The sequence below is a fragment of the Sparus aurata genome, unplaced genomic scaffold (genome assembly GCF_900880675.1).
Source record: "Sparus aurata unplaced genomic scaffold, fSpaAur1.1, whole genome shotgun sequence".
Classification (NCBI taxonomy): Eukaryota; Metazoa; Chordata; class Actinopteri; order Spariformes; family Sparidae; genus Sparus; species Sparus aurata.
The window spans coordinates 81,635-99,949 of record NW_022045142.1 but is presented as its reverse complement, the minus strand read 5'-3'; positions in this window follow the sequence as shown (position 1 = coordinate 99,949).

Sequence of the window (18,315 nt, the reverse complement as noted above, 5' to 3'; positions counted from 1 at the left end):
GACACACACACCTGCTTAAAATACATCTTTAGTTCAATACAAAAGTGCATGTTGACAACCTCTACTCTGTTAAGGACTCCGAGATCCTTGAACCTCTACTGGCTTTTATGAGACTGAATTATTGAAATTTGTTATTCTTTCCCTTCTTCAAGGGTGGTGCTCCAGAGGCAATCTAGAATAAATTATACCTTACTCTCTAATATAATTAATATGATGCATAACGCTCCAACATAGTCTTCTGCTGTATTTTATTGTCTCTGTCAGATGAACATAACAGTGACATGACAGCTCATATTTATCTTAATACAACTCACAACGTGGCATGATGTCACATAAATAACATCAAGGTGAGCCTTCTTAAGGAATGTGGGTGGAACAGTGTCTTACAAGGTGTTACACAAACAGTGAAGGGCAGAAAGTTTGATTCCACTGTGTGAGTTATTTCCTCTGGTTAGTGTTGGAAGAGTTGAGCTGCGTTTGGAGGTTTTGGTTCTTGTCTTTCTCCGGCCTGCAGTGTAACAAAGAACCTATCAAAGACAGGAGAGTCATTACATCACTGGATCTTGCTTTGTGACAGTTGTTTTGAAGTCTAATCACTGATGTTTCCCCTCAAATGATTGACAGGGCTGATAATATCGTGACCAAACAGGGCCGGTCCGACCAAATATCATTGATGAGACTGCAGTTACATTGTGAACTTGAGTGTTTGAACCTGCTCTCTGAAGAGTGTTCTTTCATTTCCTTCATCAGAATCATAGATGTAGATATGTTGGGTGTTTCTCCATCATCTCCCCTAGACTTCAATACCAACTGGCCTCAAAGAGAGATTCAGTGATGTAATGACCCTTCCTTCTTGTTTAGGTTCCTTCCAGTGAAACAGGAAGTGTTTCTCTGTCTGACACAGTCTGATGGGCTCTCGTCTCACTAATTTTCATTTAGAGTGATTAAGAACATTAAGATCTACAACTCAGTCTGATCTGTTGTCTGATTAGTGTGTGAGGGGAGTAGCAGCCACACCTGATGTGGACAGGTGAGCAAATAGATTTGAGCTGTTCAACGTGACCGTCACACCATCGCTGATCTGCTTCTGGTTTAACTGGTCTGACTTTCATCTTGAATAGTGTACTTTGAGTCCAGGGAGATTTGCTTATGTAAAACACAGTTTTAAAAAGCACATAGTGAACAACTCTCCATTGTAGTTAATCTACTTCCCTGTTGAGATCAGAGATCAAATCTCTTGTAAGCAGAGACGATCGAGCAGATAATCAAATAACTGTAAAGACTTTCAGTTTGTCTTTTCATCTACTTCATCCCCCATTGGACCATGAAGACACGGAGAAACAGGAGAGGATATGTGGAACATTATTGTGAAAGTCGGCACTTGAAGCTAACAGATTTGAAAAAGGAAGCAAAAGGTGTAGAGAACCAATATCCCCTCAAAGAACGCGTCCCATAAAACCCCCGACTAGAGTTCCATGTGACTCATCTGAAACACAACAGAAAGCGATATGGATTACGTGGCATCAGGTGGAAAAATAGCTTTGAGAGCCCACATAAAAGTTGTGTCCCAATTCAGAAGGATGCAGCCCTTTGGAGGGGCCTTTGAAGACCATGTCAACCGTTGTTAAATGGGACGGTCTAGTCTTCAGACTGTTTCCTGGTTGCGTCACCAGGTGTCCCCGACCTTGAACTCACATCACGATTTCTGCAGCCCAGGCCTGCGAAAGTAAGAGTAAAAAGACAAGTAGAAGGTAAAAATATTTGACCTAGAGCAATTTTTCATGATCATGTTAATCCTGCTGATCGTGGCAGTGACTGGTATATCTCCAGTTAAGAGAGAGAGGACTGTGGAGGCCCCGCCCCCTTTTGGGTGAAAACAACCCACGTCTCTGTCAATTTAATGGCATGACATAACCTTAAGAATAGAATTAAAAATAGAATAAAAGATCAAATATAAAGTATTATATACATATATAATATATAAAATTAATATAAAATAAACAGTAGCTGCAGTAAACAGTGCAAATGAAAGTGAAACAGTGCAAATAGAGGTAGAAATTGTCCATTGTCTATTATTGAGTCTGTTGGTGGAGCTGGACTGGGACAGCAGTCTGCCACTGAACACACTCCTCTGCCTGGTGAAGGTGTTGTGCAGTATGGACAGCAGCGTGTTCTTTCAGCCACTGTCACCAGAGAGTCCAGCTCTGTGCCCACTACTGTTTCAAATTATATATATATAATTATATATATATATATATATATATTATATATTCTAGAATAGTGAGTTGGAGTGTATACTGCTGCTCTCATTGCCTTCACTCTGCTGCCCCCTCCTGTAATCAATTGACTCCTGCCACTCCAGCACCTACAGCAATACATTTCTCCACACCTTGACTACCTGCCACAGTCGCTTCATTTTTTTATTAACAAAACGTCATAAACACTTGTTTCTCCCAAGCATATATCTTGGTAAAGTTAAAACTGACTTTCTCTGTTTCATATTTGCTGAAACGCAGACTCGATCTTTGGTCTCTGGCTCAGCAGCCCTCTCTTCTGAGTTTGTGAGCTGACCCAGACTGAATGAGATGATCAGACACCAAACCATGAGGATCAGAAGATACAGGAAGCAGTGAAGTGGATACAGACACAGATGACAGGATCCAGAAAGGAATGAGGAACACAGTTAGCATGTAACAAGATCGAAGGGTCAAACATCATCTGATTATCAAGTTATATTCTTTATTCATTCTGATTAATTTAATCAGAATAATTACTATTAATTATTAGTTTCTATTAACCATCTCCTTCCCGGTCCCATCTCCAATGGTGCCCCGTGTGAGGCAACCTTAAACCATGTTTATTGCAAAATGTACACACAATCATCAAGAATTAACAATTTCAAAGTTTTCAATGTAGTGTAGTAGTGGTTAGTTTATCTTTAATTCTGAGGTCACGAACAGCATTACCTTTATAAATTCTGATTTATTTAATTTGAATAATTATTATCAATAATTTTTATTTTCTATGACCCACCCTGTCTGTATACTAACAATGGTGCCCCGTGTGAGGCAATCGTAAACCATCGTTATAGCACTATTTAAGTACAATAATTTGTAAATTCTGATTAATTTGATTTGACTAATTACTGTCAATAATTATAAGCTTCTAATAACCACACCTGCCCTCCAACCAATTCCACCTCCCTGCAACGACCTGCAAGTTTAATAATCCTTGAATTATATCATTATGGAGTGAGCTTCAGTTAGCATTGACCATAAATCTGCTTGAGAGAGAAGTAAAGAGAGAAGGAGTAAAGAAGTTGAATTGGTATTTCTACTTTTAACTGTCTGTTTTTACAAAACTATCTGAACTTCTACTGGAGGAAACACTGTGTGGACTTTTGACTCCTCTGCTGAGTCCTTGTGTGCGTACACGTGTGGTCGATGATTCTGATTCTCTAACATGAATCTTTCTAAGTCAAATAAGAAAGCTGTGGTTGTTGGCTCTTGGCTGCTGGTGGAGTTTTTGCTTTAGGCAAATACAGATTTAAATTAATTTTATTTGGTTGTATGAAAACAAGTTGCAGTGATGGATGGTAGAATAATGCAAAGTGGAAGTCACAAAAACAACGGCAGTTCATAGTTTCTTTTCCCTTGTATGGTGTCCTGCTCTGGATTAAGTGCACTTATTGTTTTACTTCAGTGGCTCATTCAACAAAATTGTTCAAATTTGTAAGTATCATACATATCAACATTTCTACAATGTGAATAAAATTATGTTCGTGGCGCCAGAACCAGGACAAAACATGTTCTCCTCACTCTTCCTAAACCTGACCAGACTGGGCCCCTCCTCCCTATATAACCTGGCAATCAAATCATTTCTCTCTCTCTCTCTCTCTAATTCGCTCTCTCCTTCCCGGCATGCAGGGCTTTTGTTTGGTTATGTTTGTTTAGATTTATTTGCTAAACTGCACTACACTTGCACAAACACACACACACCAATCAATTTCGGTGGGAGACTCCCACAGATAGTTGTCCTGTTGTTTTGTATTTTGTATGAACCCAGAGCTGACACTTTCATTATTAAACCTGTCATCATTCCTGAAAATGCATGTATGATTATACAAAAACATCTCTCCCATTCAGCCCAAAGTACATTCAAAGTTGTTGTTGAAGTGTGTCTGATATTTTTTTCCAAACAGTCAGAAGCTCTGTTAGTGCTTCTGTCATTGATCTATAGGAATCTGAACACACAGAATTATTAATCGTTTCACGCCTGAATCTCTTAAATGCAAAAATCAGCCAGCAGATGAGCTGCAACTGCCACTTTTAGCTGTAAAACACAATGAGTCCACGTCATTATGGTCTTACATGGTCCAAGTTCAAATTAGAAAACAGTATGACTGAAAATGAGGAAATATCCAGGTCCCTGGCACAAAACTCCATTTTGTGGCTTCTAAATCCCCTGCCTGAGTGTTACAGCGGCAAAAACTATTCATAGTTCTTTATTTCCTTATTTACACTAACTTTGAGACAGCTTTGTTCACATAATTTCCATAGTACAGGTCAGAGGTCGGCAGCCATCTTTGGGGGCAGGTAAAAGAATTTTCAACGTATCAAGTATCAACGATCGCAGTTTGTCGCTGTTTTATCACCATTTAATCATGACTATTGTGTTTTGGCTCAGTATTGTACTGAAATGGATAGAAGAGAAGACGTCATTGGTGAGTCGACAGAACTTCATAATTGCTTGTTTATTTTGGTGATTGTACCTGTCTGATGTGGTTTTATCTTGAAGTGGGTTCAATGAATAAAAAGGAAGGATTGTTGTGTCATCATGTCCTCATTGTGAAATATTTTCGCGTTGGGTTATTCTAAAGAATCAGGATTTGATGACCAACAATCTTGTATCTTTCTCCAGAATCACATGAAGCATCTTTAGATATATAACATGTAACATTCAAAATGTCTAAAAACAGCCAGACTTTTGTTCATGTTTCATTCATTTAGATGATCTGATCTGATGCTCTTTGTGTTGGTCGACATCACAAAGTTTCCACAGACATCACAGGTAGACACTGCTTCCTGACTCTCTGATTAACCACTGATAAAGCAGTTTTATTTGGGCGATGCACGCCTCTGGGGTGGGGTTTGTCTTTATTTCCCTAAAGAGATCAGAGATCACTCAAAGACAGACGAGACAGAAGGATTATCATGAATTCTAGTCTTTTTAATTTTTTTGATTATTACCTTTAAATAATTCCTCTTCTGACCATGAAGAGACTGTTCAACAGGAGAGGATATGAGGAACGTGTTTTTGAAAGTTTGCACCTGAAGCTGAAGGATTTGAAAATGAAAGCAAAGGGTTTGAAAAGCAAATACCTCTTCAAAGAAAACATCCCTGCATGTCCGCGACCAGAGTTTCATCTGTCTCATCTGAAACACGACACAGACAGAGATGGATTATATGGCATCTGGAGGGATAACGGCTTCAAGAACCCACATGGAGACTCTCTGGTGTGGTGGAGTCTGGCTGTGACGCCTGATGACATCACATCAGCTGAGAGGAGGCTCCTGGAGACGACCTACCCCGACCGGACGGAGGAGCAGGTCCAGATGCATCAGAGCTTCCTGGGGAAGTTTGCCACCTCCCCGTCCTTCTCCGAGCGCTCCAGACTGGGCTCATACCGCTTCACCTTCCCCCTGGAGGAGGTGCTGGAGGCCTACAGCCAGCAGGTACTGAGGGTCAGATGAACAATACGTTGTGAGCGGTTATTTATTATGCACTCATCAATTTAGAGATTTTTCTTTCAGAAAAGTGGAAAGAAAACACGATCAAATATAAATTGATGTGTTTATTTTAGTTCAGATTTCTGTTCCGGATGTTTTTTTTTTACCATTTCCTACATTTTTAGTTAGATAACATCATTGGCATATTTAAACATGAAATATCAGAAAACTTGTCATGAATAATAATAATGTAAGTAATCAACTTGTGAAGTTTTATCCAGTAGTTTAAATCTCTACCTAATTCACAATTTTATGTAGCCATTATATATATATATACAGTATATATATATAATGGCTATTAATATTCATTTTATATATATATAAAATGAATATAAAATGAACAGTAGCTGCAGTAAACAGTGCAAAATGGTTGACAGTGCAAATGAAAGTGAAACAGTGCAAATAGAGGTAGAAATGATCCATTGTCTATTATTGAGTCTGTTGGAGCTGGACTGGGACAACAGTCTGCCACTGAACACACTCCTCTGCCTGGTGACGGTGTTGTGCAGAGGGTGGTGGGTGTTGTCTAGTATGGACAGCATCTTGTCATGAATAATAATAATGTAAGTAATCAATTAATGAAGTTTTATCTAGTCGTTTAAATCTCTACCTAATTCACAATTTTATGTCCAAAAATGTTGGAATTTTACATTTTATTAGATTTTAAATGATAAAATCTCTTCAGCTGCACTTACAAACTGTCCAGTTTTATTCCTCTCTACATTCTGACGGCTTTAACAGAGGACTTTGTTCATCATTCACAGCCTGATTTATACATGTGATTCCTAGAAACACGGAACCATTGATATTTTTCATGGCTGTTGACAATATTATCTGGTTTATGGAGTGATCAGAAGTGATATGACTTCAATACTGCTTGTCAACAACATGAAACAAGAATCTTGAATACATTTGTAGTCACTCCATAGCCCAAACAAACCTGATATCAGAATATAGATTGGAATAACACTGGTAAGCGATGTTGGCTGTGAATAAAACTGGCTGTTGATGTCACACAGTCTTCTTAGAGCTATGAATAATAGATAATCCATTTCTGCCCGCTGCATCATAGCCTTTTTACCCTCAGGGGCAGAAACGACAGGTTGTGAACTTATTTTCAAAATACAGAAATGTGAAATTATTATCGGTATCGGCTGAAAAAAATCCATATCATGCATCTCTAATTTAAACATAAGTACATTAACAGGAACCTTGGTGAATGTATTTGTGATGACTCTTCTACTAAAACCTCTTTTATCGTTCCAGTTTTGCTCCGGCGCTCAGCCCATCATGCGGGTCTTCAAGACTGTCCTGTACAAACAGGAGGTGATGTACGCGGTGCTGGTCCACAGTCCAGTTAGTGATGAGCTGTTGTCAGACCGTCCTCTGCTGACTGACGACCCAAACTCTGTCTGCTCCTACAGAGATGGCTGCTTCGTTTGGAAGCCTGAGGCCATGTGTGAGACACACAGGTGAGAACGAGAAAACGGAATTAGAAACTCTTGCCGAGTAGAAAATGGTATGTTAGAGCTGCTCCCTCTGGAACAGAAATCTCTCACTATAGAGGTATTTTAATAAGATATAAACAGAGAAGATAACAAGGTAAATCCATGCATTAAAGTAAAATGTGTGACAATTATATAAAAAGTATTGTTTGTGTTTGTTAAAGGCCATGAAGTCCATCCTGTTGTTAGGAGAAACGTTTCAGTCTGTTTGGTTCAGTTTGCTCTTCTTTCTCTGTCTTGTCTCAGGTGTGAGTTGGTCCTGAGACCTGATGAAAACCAGATGGGAGTGAGGGAGGTGGTGTCTTACCCTCAGTTTTATGTTTGGGATCATGTTGCCATCGCCCTGCATGTGGACAGACAGGTGCCTTCACTGCTCACTCTTCTCTTTACAGACGGTCACACCACCTTCTTAGTCTTTGTAGAAAACTGAAACTGACACCGGATCAGCTCGTACATATTGCAAAGATAAATTGGCTGAGATGTCCGAGGTGGATCTGCAGGTTCTGGACATTTATGGCGGCTCTGATCCTTTGAATCAGACACATTTCAGCACTCAGTTTGCCTTTTCAGCACTTTAATTCAGGTGAGCTACGTCTTGAAAGAGTTGCTGTGATAAATACATCTGAACCTCCCGCTGAAAGAGAAGAAGAGCTCCAAACACTCAATAACAAATAACCTGATGTGAACGTGCCATTAGCCTCAGGCATGACATCAGAGCCTCATGGGAAATGTAGTTATTCTAACAGAAATTACAGTTTTTATCAAACAAACAACAACAAACAAATTTCCCCATCTGCGGGACATTGAAGGATTTCTGATTCTGATTCTGATCTTTGTTGAAATGATGGAGAACAAGTGTTTAACTCTGCTTTTTTGTCCTGAACTCTACTGTAGCATTGTGGTTTCTAGACTCTGTTATTACACTGTTATCTAACAGTGATAATCTGAGTTAGCATGTAGCATGGCTGCTAACAGTCTAGTCTCTCCCTGACCCGACCCTGCAGCTGTTCTGCTCGTCACCATCTTCTCTTTTTCTGTTTCAGGTGCTGAACTTTGATTCTTACCGTTTGAGACAGAACCTCAAGTACTGCAGCAGAGCAAAACCTTCAATTATACCTCGTTACAAGTTTGATGACTTCCCAGAAGCTAAAGCGATAGTAATGAAATTATACCCCAACGCTCCATCACCACCGAAAAGAGCTTCACAGCTAAGTCAGAGTTTGTCTTCTGCACATTTCTGATAATTGGAAACATGACCTCGATACAGGAGCATGAGCAAGATTAACTCATGTTTAATAGTGTACAGTAGTGAGTACGGGCGCAACCTGACATCCCTTCTGGTTGTCTTCAGATCATTAGATAACAATAACATCAAATGCTGATTAGCACAAAGACGAATCACAGATCCAGTGATTAATGGACAGAAGCTGAAGTTGAATCTTAGCTACGCACATTTCTGCAAAACCACAAGTTCAAGCTGAACGTTTCTTTATGTTGTAACTTTACGTTTGTTTAGGCTGAATTTTATATTTCTCTCTCGTCACACCTGTGTGCTCAAAATACACTTTTTGAGGTTTAGGAAACATCATGGTTCGGATTAAAATGCCTGTTTTGGTCACGACAGTCACAAATGGAGATGTTCGGTTGACATTGGTCGCCAAGAAAACACCTGGAAATGTTTCCAGATGTCCTTAAATCTATCCAGCGGTGTGACTCTGACTGCAGTCGATTGTTGGCAGCCGTGTCGACTGTAATAACTCACCTGCTGATGCGACAGGTGGCTAACGATCATATAATGCAAATGTGAAGACACGTTTGGTACGAATGGTCTACAGTCTACTGATCACTCGCCACATTCACACACACATTCATACACTGAACGCGCCAGCTGCTCATCAGGAGGTTTGGAGTTCAGTATCTTGCTCAAGGACACTTTGACATGGAGCTGGGGGGAGCCGGGAATCGAACCAGCAACCTTCCAACGACTAGACAACCTGCTCTACCTCCTGAGCTACATTAACTCTAACACAGACGCATCACTCCCCCTCAGCTGAACTCTCCGGTGCAGCTGCTCCATTCAGTGCTGCTACGTCGTTATTACTTACACCAGTTGAATTTCGAGCACTCGTCTTATATTTAAATTGTTTTAATATCAGGAAGTGCTGATGTAATACTGTTGTGTTGTTTTCCTGCACACTAATCCACTGAAGTACAAAGAATACACTTGAAATTTTACATGTTTTTTATAAAAGTATCAATCAGCTGAGAGATCTGTGAAACTGCTGATCTGATGGATTATAGAGATGTTAGACATTTATAATCATTCATGTTTAAATCTGAGCCAAAGTTGAATATATTTTATTGGAAGCCTCTATTTAATGAAATGTGCCTTTTCTTAGCTGTCACATGAACAGAACAGAACAACAAAACCACAGTTTACAAGTCACACTGACAGAATATCTGAGACAAATTTTAATATATGTAAAGTGTGTGGATCCAGGAGACGGAAATGTGATGTTAATCAGAAAGAACAGATTGTTTGTCGTCAGCAGCACAAAGTGAATTTTCAGCTATAAGATCAGAAAACCTGGAGTGTGTTTGTGTCAGACGCTGTGAGTCTGAGAGGACAGCAGCTCACGGAGGCTCCTTCCATCTGAAACAACGTGTTTCCTGGTTCAATATAATTATTCAAGACAATAGGGAGTTACTTTTATCTATTTATTTGTTTATTTCAACAACGCAGTACAAATACCTCAGACTTTACCTTCCAGCACCGTAGTCTTCTGAGCTTCCAGCAGTTTGTGTGAGTGATTAAAGACAAACGATCAATAAGAACCCAAACTGGTTTTCATTCTATAAGGATGCTGCCACCTGCTGGTCACCGATGGAGCATCAGAGTCATTCTGTGTAATAAAGAGATCCAGTTAACAAAGTTTAACGTCTGCAGTGGTTCTTTGAGCTTATATTTAAAGGAAAGACATAAAATAATGATTCGATAATAAACACATAATTTGTTTTATTTCTGTGATGACTACAAAGTCATTCAGACTAACACCCGATACTTTATTTAAGTACATATTTATGTTTGTGGTTTGAACAATTTATTTAAAAGCTGTAGTTACTACTTATAATTCAGACTTTTCATATGAAATACTTTATTAATTTAAAGGAGATCAGCAGACACCTTAGCACACAGCACTGTAGTGTGTATGACTCAAACTGAATAAAAAAGTAGTTAAAATAGTGTGTTTGTGCAAGCAGCTACTTACCTGTTTGTTGACATCCGTGTGTTCCGGTAGCTAGACCAAACTAGCATATCCATCGAGTGTTATATAACAAGACGCTGACTCGAGTGACATCACATGAGGACATTAATCAGTTTGGCACATTTCTCCAACAACAGTCTGCTGGTATTTATTTCCCAAAATCTAAAAGTTGTGGTGTCTGATGCCATCTGCAATCTGTTGTTTCAAGTTTTCATTTGAAGCGACCTTTTGCTTTTTCCTTTTAACCCTTAAAACCCCAAGGTGCCCCAATTGGAAGACTTTAAAGGTACAATATGTAAGAAATCTAAAGCAACTGGCCGTAAAATCAACCTAATATGTCAAAGAGACTCAGTCATAATGTTCATATAAAATACTGAACTCACCAACAACAACAGTACAGCCAAAATGTTCGCATTAAAAATAATCTTTTGCAGACCGCAAATCATGTTGATGTTTTGAAATCATGTTTTGGCATGTGGCGCCACCCACCGCAGTCTACAAATCATTGCAGTCAGTAGAGTCTCAGCTGCCAAGCAACCACAGGTTGCCAGGTACAACTGAGCTACAAGGGCGGAGGCAACGAAATCTAAAAGTCCTCGTTATGAATCACAAAAACGCCAAGATAAAATTCGAGGCAAAGCGAGGGTCTATATAGGAGTGGCATTTGAACGGTGGACACAGTTGAAAGCTGAGAGGAATAAAAAAAAAAACGGATGCAGAATTGGCTGTTTTGCCGTGAAAAGTTTGTTTCATTGGTAAATCCACATTGCTTCCTGGAAGCCCCATGTGTTGTGTTAGATTCGAAACAATCTGGTCATCTCCAACGGGCTTTAGGACCCGGGGGGGAAGCATTACAAGCGCTGCACAGCCTGTACGTCTGTCATGACTGTAGATCTGTTTGTTGTGTTCTTGTCTGGTTTTGTCTTGTGGTTTCTTGTATTTGATTTCCATGTCTTTGTTTCTTGTCTTGTGTCTTGTTTTTCCCATGCCCTCATGTGTCCTTTAAGTTCTCCTGTGTATTTTCCTATGTTCCCTCTGGCTCCCTCTGTCTATTGCTTTGTTCCCTTCATGTTCTCATGTGCTCCTCCCCTTCGTTATCTCACCTGTTGGTCCACCTCACCTGTTCCTCGTCTTGTCATCAGTGTCTGTGTATTTAGTCTCTGTGTTCCCTTCACTCCTTGTCTGGTCATTGTATTTGTCAGCTTCTGTCTTTGTCCATGCTCCCGTCTTTGTCCATGCTCCCATTCATGTGCCTGCTCCTGTCTGTTCCTTGTTCCCCCACGGTATGTGTTTTTGGACTTGAGTTTTGCATTTTGCCTTTTGATTTGAAGCTTTTGATTTGAACTTTGTGCTATTTTGTTTGTACTTTGTCTTGCTGTTTTTGGTTGCTACTTTGCCTAGCTTTCTTTTGTTACTTTGCCTCTTGCCCCCGTTTTGTCTGCTTCTGTTTTTGTGTTCAGCTTTTAAATAAAGCTCGCCTTTTGTTTCCCCATATCCTTGCCTCTCGTGCGTAACTGCATTTGGGTCCACCTTTTCCATGGTCTTCCCTTAACCCCCTGCCTGACAACGTCGTACGGACTGGGACTCTACGGATTGAAATTTAGAGCTTTGGCAGCAATATTTCTAAGGGATACACACCCTGAAAGTGCTTTTGTTTTAGGCAAGACTAAAAGTTATTGAATTTTTGCTGTGTGCCATCTTCATTTACTATTCACCAGTAACGCATATACTGATAATTACACATCTCAACAAGTGTTCCCTTTCCCATGACACCAAAAGTATTCAATAAACCTTGTGGTTGCAGAGATGTACTCATTTTATTATGGATATGCAATTTTCAAGCAAGGGCCTAGAAAATTGGCTCTGGGCTTAAAATTAAGATATTTATTCAGTTTTTTAATTCCATTGCGTGCTTCTGTCTGTAGAAACCTCCACTGTACTGGAAGAAGGTTGTCGTCACACAGAGGGCAAGTAGGGCACAAATGTGGTCTGGGACGAAGTTGGTTCTGCTGGACAGAGTGCTGTCCTGTAGCAGGCGTTTCTTCACCATCTTATAGTTTCTTGGGTTAGGGTTAAAAACCTGCACACAGATCAATACTTTCTGTTGGACTCTCACCACTCACTGGAGCACCAGCTGGGGGTCACCAGAACCCTAAACCATCAGGCTGAGACTGTGTCCACAAAGACAGAGAGGAAGGAGAAGGAAGAGAAACACATCAAGGGAGCACTTAAAACCTGTGGCTACCCAAACCGGACCTTTGTCAAAACCTCTTACAGATCCATAGCAGACAGAGAGGAGGAGACGAGAAAATCGTCATCGTCATTCATGCCCAGAGAAGACGGATGGTTTGAGAGGACTAAAAGAATCCATCTATGTCAAACTGGAACAGTCGTCATTGAACAGAGGAGGTGGACTAAAACATCACTTATCAACCACCTACAATCCTGTACTGAGTTCCCTCAGACAGCTTAACAACCATTCACACCTGGACTCACCTAGCAATGCACATGAAGGCCGGCTGGGTCAACGACCCACAAGTGTCCTTAACAACTCTGTTTGGACACTCCCACACTGTTTAATGACACTCCCACACTGTTTAATGACACTCCCACACTGAGGACAATCTCACACATAGTTTAAAAGCCTGCGTCTCCTCCAGTTACTGAGAACTGAAGAAGCCTCTTGGATGAGAAATGAAACGAGTTCAAGAAACTGTATCGGGTCCAGTTGATTACGATACAGCACCTAGAATTACCATGACGTGGATGACTGAGAACCTTCATCAACACCAAGCTGTTATAGTTATTGTGGTTCTAAGGTTTAAGTTAATTATTGATCAGAGATACAAACTGACAGTTTAGTACTTTTTATGAGTCTGAATTATTGACTTGGCTATATTTTCCCTTCTTCAAGGGTGGTGCTCGCGAGGCAATCTCAAGTAAATTAGATCCTATTATTTATCATAATAAATGATAATGATGAAATATATCATTAATAATTATTAATGATAATCACTCATCATAATTGATTGCCAAATTTAATCCAACTTCCCTGTTAATGTTAAGCACAACATGACTCAACTGGACAGTACCACACCTGTTCAGTGTGGGAACATACTTTCCTCTTCTCTTTTCTCAGACCGTTCTCTGCTGACTGACGACCCAAACTCTGGCTGTGTCCCAATTCAGGGTCTGCACACTTCGAGTGCGCATTTGAAGTGCGATTTAGTCACTATGCCGCGGCGAAGGGTGTCCCAATTCAAAGTGTTCTCATGATGCACCCAACAAATGCGCACAATCCTTTTACCTGCTTTTGGAGTGTGCACCGCTACTACACTTTACTCCTTTGAACATCCACCGCCAGATATGTTAAACTTCAAGGTAAAATACGTTGGTAATGCTCAGCTTGATGCCTTTGGAAGTAAAACCTTAAAAGCTTCACTTTCAAACATTAGACGTTCAGAGGTTGACTTGTATTTTATATCTAATTGTGACTGTGGAGATGTTACAGACTTGTTTTACATAAATGGACAAGAATGGACCAAGATGAGATTCAGATCAGGCTGTGATCCCTGCTTAATTTCCGGACTGTAACACTGTAAAATCTAGTTGAACGTCTGAATGAAGAGCTAAGTTTATGATTATCCTTATGATCAGAGGTGGGAGTAAGTCACATACATGCAAGTCATAAGCAAGTCACAAGTCTTAACCTTCAAGTCTCAAGCAAGCCCAAAGTTACTATTGATGAAAGTCAAGCAAGTCAAGTGGAGTCATGGCTAAGGTCAAACAAGTCACAAGAAGTCCGTATGAATGTATTCTTCATATCTGTTGACACAGTAAACAGAAGAGGGTGGTTAGTCAATAATATGATGTATGTGCATAGTAATTTTAGAATTGTTTTTCAAACCCATAAATACAAGAATAAGATTAGATTAATATCAACCCTGGGACTGCAGCATACTGCACATCCTGACAGCTGAGAATGTTACTCTCAGGTATTGTTCCCCTCCCCCTCTAGAAAAGGAGGCTGAAAATCACAAGACATGTCTGTTCTGTCCTGAAATGTGTGTTTCTCTTCTATAAAACACACTCTACATCTCAGAGGCGTAGGGAGAAGCAGGTCCGTCGCGGACGTGAACGAATAAACAAGTGCGTCAAACCGAATGTGTGCCGGTACGGTGTCCTGTTGGGTTGTGAGCGCGTAAATGCACGCCTTCATTTGAAATAATGTCTGTGCGCACTGAAGACGCTATATCTGAAACACACACACGCTTTAACCAAGGCGGCGGCCAAAATCACCCAGACATGAAAAAATCTTTGAATCCAAATGTGATGATTTTCGGAGCTTCCTTCATGCTGCCTCTCCTTCCCTGATCCTGTCGGCCACAGTGCCACTCTGGCACGCAGTGCGTCATACAGTGGCAGAGGGCAAAGTATCAAAAACGAAACTAACGTCTCAATATGCGCCAAAAAAAGAAAGAAAGAAAAGCCAAGACTTTCGAGTCATCTGTGTCAAGTCTAAGTCAAGTCTCAAGTTATGAATGCCAAGTCAAAGTCAAGTCAAGTTTTTCATCGGTGTTAGTCAAGTAAGTCTCAAGTCCTCAAATTTGTGTGACTCGAGTCCCCCACCTCTGCTACATGGAGCACCAATCATCCGGAGGCTGGTGTGTAAGTGACTCAGGAAAGAAGAGCGAGTGGGTCACGTGTCTACAGGATCACTCTTTGTCTTGAACCAGTTACCACAACATCACCAGACTCCATTAACAAATCATGCGATTTTAAGAGTTGTTGAATTATAACAAACTTTCTAACGTAGTGAAACTGTGTCTGTGACAGATTGTAACTCATTGTGTCCTTGTTGTAAATTCAGCATTAAATCTTTCAGCTGAAGTTGTTTGTCTCCTTGTAAAAAGTGTCAGTTTGTGGCAGCATGTCTGTACCAGCCTGTCTGCTTCTGTGTCTAAAGTGCTAAAGTCTTACCTGCCAACATTGATCAGCTGTTTGAACACACTGTTTACACTGATTTCACCATTTACACTCCATTTATGAAAGAAGAAACATGTTATTGATCTAAACATGTCACATGTTACAAAGACACTAAACAGTAACAATATAGGCTCCTTCTTTCTCCCCGTGGAGAAAGTCCCCAGACTCCCTTAACAAATGTGTCAGTTTAGTGAGTTGTTGAGTTGGAGACACTTTATAAACTCTGTGAAACTCTGTCTCTGACTCATTCTGCATTATTTGGACCTTCTTGTTCATTCAGCAAATGATCTACATGAACTTCTTTCTGTCTTTCAGTAGAAACATGGAGTCTGAATAATGGCTTGTTTTAGATTTTTGGGTGAACTGTTCCTTCAACATGTAAACAGTATTTTACTCCAGTTTGGTCATTTAATCCCAAATTATGAATCATGTATTTGTCGCCGTAGCAACAGTCACACAGCTGTCAGATAAATGTGGAGGAGTAAAAGTATAAAGTTGTAAAAAATAGAAACACAGTACAAGTACCTCAAACTTTACTTACCATCACTTTTGTCGTGTGTGATTGATAAAAGATGAACCGATGAAATGATCAATAAAGATCCTAACTGAGTTTGTGCTGCAGACTGAACATGTCTGCAGTCAGAAGTCAGTCACGTAACGATGCTGCCACCTGCTGGTCCTCACTGGAGCTTCACGCTGCAGTAATGGAAGAAGTATTTAGATCCTTTACTGCAGTGAAAGTACTAATACTACACTTTAGAAATACTCTGTTGCAAGTACCAGTCCTGCCTTGAAAATGGTACTGGTAAAAGTATTTACAGTGGGATTAAAAGTATTTTAAAAGTATTCAAACTAAATGTGCTCTATCCCCCATGATTAAATGAACCTAATATATAATTATTTCAAAATAAACTTTAAAGAGCTGTCTTCATGTAGCATTTATTACAGAGGAGGATGAGGGCCAATGTTAATAACAGTAGTTTATTGTTATAAATACAGTTGGTTGTACAAGTAACAGTTCATAAAGTATATTAGTGTATTTCACCGTGGACAAAAACAAGTGTACCCTGCCGTGTAGTTCTACAGTGACTTTACAGTTGTATGACATACATCAGCTACTGGATGTGTTGCTGTAAATTTGAAAATGCACTTTAGAGCCCATCTTCTCTCTCCCCACCACATGGTGTCTCACACAGAGCAGCGCCTCTTCAGCAGTTAATGTTTAATTCCCTGTTGAGATCAGAGATCACTGCTCTTGTGACCACAAATGAGCGAGCAGATAATGAAGCAGTAAAGGACCATGGAGACAGGCAGAGCCTATGGAGCCAGAACGGTGACTTTAAAATTTGGCATCCAAAAAAAAAATTGGCATTGAAAACAAAACCACTGAATGGTCCATCCCTCTCGATGCCAAAACAGTGACAGAAAGTTGAAACTGAAAATCAGTGACACTGAAAAAAAAACTGATGTTGTAAAAAAGACAAACTGACATTGTAAAAAAAAAAAATCTGTCACTGAAAAAAGTGACATGAAGAAAAAATCTAAAGATTGTCATTGAAAAATACAAAAAAATCCCAATAAAATAAAATGAAAAGATTTTCAGATTTGAATTATTTTAATTGGTTTCTTTTCTCAGTGCCAATACTTGTTTCAATGCCAATACAATGGTTTCTGTGCAAATGTTTCAATGACAATGTTTCCTTTTTCAGTACTGGTTTTGTTTTCAATGCCAATTTTTTTTTTTTGGATGCCAAATTTTAAAGTCACCGTTCTGGCTCCATAAGGGCCCTGGGCATAGGCAGTATAGGCAAATGCTAGGGGCGCCGTCATCCGCGGGGGGCGCTGAAAACTGGGGGAGAAAAAAAATATAATAATAAAAATGTTGAACATGTATATATATATCATCAGTGCCATTGCTTCCAATATTTCAAAATATTATATAAGCCCACAACAATATAACGTCATTGTAAGGACTATTATTTAACAGAAAGGCCTTTTTTTCTGGTTCCCAGTTCTCTGTACTGTACCTGTCCTCTGTGAGGGGGACGGGTCGAGAGGCGACCGAGGCCAATCTGACCTGACCGATACCCCAAGACCCAGAGAGAGATTTACTGATACTGTAGCGGAACCACAAGGTCCAAAAGACTGAAGACATCCGGCAACCAGTGAAGGAAAAGAAGGAAAGAAGAGGAAGGAAAACATGAAGAAGATACAGGTACAGTAACATCAATGTGATGAAGTGAATGAAATTAATAGTTTAATGATCGTTGTTGGAGCAGAGTGTTAGCTTGCTAGCTTACTTTGGACGATAGCAGCATTGTTTAATAATCAGTAAGCTGAGTCGACGTGTGTTAATGTTACTCCACCTTAAATTCATCAGGGACGTTTGGAAAGTTTACGTTAGACCTGTTCAGGTGTTATTACAGGTGTCTTTCCTGCTTGTATGTCAGTTAACTGCTGTTAGTTTTCCATCCTCTTTGGTTTATTGTGTCACAGTTTATGTTTGTTAAAGTAACGTCAGTGTTAAAGTGCAGTTAAAGTGTATTACTAGCCATTTTTAGACAGAGCACCAAGCCGCCAATCTGCCCGTCCTTTTGGCGGCTCGGTTCGCGGTTTTAGACAGAGGGCGGCAAATTGGAGGTCTGTTGTGGTAGCCGATTTTCCGCCTCGGAGGGTACACTTATTTCCGCCTCGCCTGCTATCTAAAAACGAGGCGGAAATGTGCCGGCCTCTGCGTGAGGTGGGCGGAGGTGACGATGACCTGCACTG